This window comes from Bactrocera latifrons, unplaced genomic scaffold, assembly GCF_001853355.1.
Source record: "Bactrocera latifrons isolate USDA-ARS-PBARC rearing strain unplaced genomic scaffold, ASM185335v1 scaffold_153, whole genome shotgun sequence".
Lineage (NCBI taxonomy): Eukaryota > Metazoa > Arthropoda > Insecta > Diptera > Tephritidae > Bactrocera > Bactrocera latifrons.
The window spans coordinates 684,920-688,165 of record NW_017534997.1 but is presented as its reverse complement, the minus strand read 5'-3'; positions in this window follow the sequence as shown (position 1 = coordinate 688,165).

Genomic DNA, 3,246 nt, shown 5'->3' with positions numbered 1-3,246 from the left:
AAATGAAAAAATTTAATATTTTTTAGTTGTTCAAAGGCATGAACTTACCTTTGTAGTTAATATAATTTTTGCCTGGCGTGACAGAAAGGCGACGAAGCTCAACTTTCTTTTGATATTTTGAGCATATTGCTATCAATTTACATTTTTTTTGTTAGCACGCAACTGCAGTTGCGGTATTTCCTTCACACCTTTGTATAAAAAATATTTAATTTGTTGGAAAAAATACTAAATATAGCAACTATAAAAAAGCTTTCAAATATAATCGTAATTGATATGATTGAAGAATAGTATAATAGTTGTAGTTGTATGATTGTGTTTTGGATTATTTTCAATAGCCTGAATTTTATTTATAGTGTGTAAAAATTTAAATATTAGTTTTTATACGCTTGCAACATGTTGCCACAGAGTGTAATAGTTTTGTTTCACTAATGGTTGTGCGTATCACATAAATCTAACCAAAACAGATATTGAGTTATATATATAAGTATATATATAGATATATGTATATACGTATATATATAAATGATTAGGATGACGAGAAGAGCTGAAATCCGGTGCACTGACTGCCTTTAAATCCGAAAATGTATAAACACCATAAGCAGGTACTGTATTGAGATATAGCCCATGGAAGTAGCAAGTGGCCGCTGTGGGTGGCACTCTTTTAACTCACTTAAGCTACCAGAACTAAATTAGGCCTTTCTTTCCTTTTCAGTACACAAATCAAGAATAATGTAATGAGATAAAATTTTAGTTATTTTATTCCTTTAGAATCATTCCACCTTATGACCAAAAATTGCCCAAATATAATAAATAATAAGCTCCTAAGTACCGAATATGTGGACTCCTTATAGTTGACCTTTCACTGAAAATTTTGGTCAATATATGGGATGTACCGATGTAATTCGAAAAGAATACTTTTCTGATAATAGTATCTCTCTGTAACTGATATGGTTTGATTCAGGTCAATACTACTCTGAGCCTTCATATACCCAATAAAAGTATATTCGAATTACAGGGTGGCTTTATACACTGCATATATCGGCAAATATGTGAGTTATGTGAATGAAAATGAGAGGGCATGCTTTACTCGTAACAGTGTATCTTTGTATTAAAAATAGATAAAATTGGAGGAAAGCTTGACCTAGTTAATAGGTAACATCGTTTCGATACTATCTCAACTCCCATATTCGACATAGCGTCACCTAAAATGCAAAATAACGTAAAATCACTTTTCATAAGTTTCTAGGCATATTGAGACAAATTTTGAGTTTTGGTTAAAAAATGGTTATATATTGGTTACATATTCGTTATATATTGGTTATAAAGTGGTTATGTATTGGTTATATACGAGTTATATCTGATAGCGGAAGATGAAGATTTTAAGCTACTTATATGTTATATGTTATATATGATGTAGTGAAACCGTGAGTAATAAAACACACAATTTCGATTTTTTGATAATGCGTTGTTTTGCATTTTAGGTGTTGATAATGTGATTTTAACCTTATGCCGAATATGTCGTTCCGCGTAAGTGTATAATATATATAAGTTTATATAATATTTATATAATTGCTTGGATTTTGATGCTCTGGTTGACCACTTACATCTTAAGGTAGTTCCTTGCCTTTAATTCCTGCACGTGGCGCGAGTATAAAATGTTCAATTGCAGTGGAACTTAGCCCTTCCTTGCCTGTTTTCTATGGCTTTCTACATTTTTAGACTATACAATTTGAAATATATTACTTTCAGAATTTTCCATGCCTTTATATTCTTTGAGTAGAAAACTTTAAATATTCTATTTTCAGTTTAGTCATTGCTGAGCGTGTACTTGCCTTCAGTGGAAGTTTGCTGCAACCACCCTGTATAGCTGGTATGTGCAGCTACCATACAAAAAGTGAATATTCAATTGATTTAAAAAAATTTCCAGCTAGTTGCACTGCTCTTCCTCCACACTGTTATAAACATGCACGTGTGCGCGTGTGAATATTTATGGTATATAGAGTTACCATATATATTCATATTTACATATATACTCGCTTGTTTTACATAAATGTTTGTTATACACTCCATTATTATTTGTTTGTTTGCGTAGCAGCTTTGGCGTTTTTCCATACTTATTCTATTATTTTGGTGTTATTTTTTGATAGACTCATAGCAACGTTTTCACGCTTCCGTGCAGATTTATGTGTGTTCCGTGCGCCTAAAAGCGTGCTACGAACACATTTTTACGCTTGATTTCCTGCATATTAGGGTTAACGGCATCGTATCGATGTTATTGAATTCTCAAATTCAATTTGTGACGCCTGTTGTTGTAATGGCAAGGCCACTTTAAATTTTTGTTGTTGTTTTTATACACGTTTCGCCCTACAAATATGAATATGATACAAGCAAGACACGCGTTCCAACGTAAAACAAACATTTGCTTGTGCCTGGTTGTGCATTGAGGTACGCGTATTAAGTTCAGTTCTGCGGATACGTTAGGCATTCTCTAAAGCGACGGGTAGCATAACTGTAGTCGCGCTAAATTGAATTTTGCAAGCATTTGCATTCGATAACACTGTAAATGTGTGTGGCTGAGCGCGGGTGGTGTTGGAGGATGCCATCACGTGGCATGATTTTTATGCGACGACGTGTATATGCTCATCAGCCAACGCTATTTTTGCTCATCTGCAAAACATCAACTCGCATTTGTGCTCGTGTAGGCAAGCAAGTACATCGCTTTCCGCTCATATTTGCCAATAATGCCGTTGAGTGCTTCATATTCCCTTAAAATGCAGCAGTAAGCGTAACACTGACTTTTAAAGTGTGCTTATTATATCAAAGCTGTTACAGCGCTGAGCCATTATTGCGTAAATACTTGCAAGACAGTCGCGCTTAACTCGAAGATATCAGCTGCGTTACTACTTTTGCTATAATTTTTGTTTACTGTAAGCACTGATCGGCTGTTCGCTTCGCTTAATTAATACCTTACTGATTTTATTGCATATAAATATATATATGTATATATATATATACATAGTTCCTAGGTGGAACATTGGGACTAGGGATTTTATTGTAATGTTGCTACTCTCTAAAAAAAATATTGTTTAAAGTTTATTATCAGGATAAATGACAAAGAATTTAATTTCTATTGAAAATTGTAAAGGTCATTTATTTTGTTTGTGTTGATGTGCAGCCGCAGTTAGCATATTATTTCATTTGAACGAGAAAACCAATGAAAATTGGATTTTGACAGACATTTTTCCA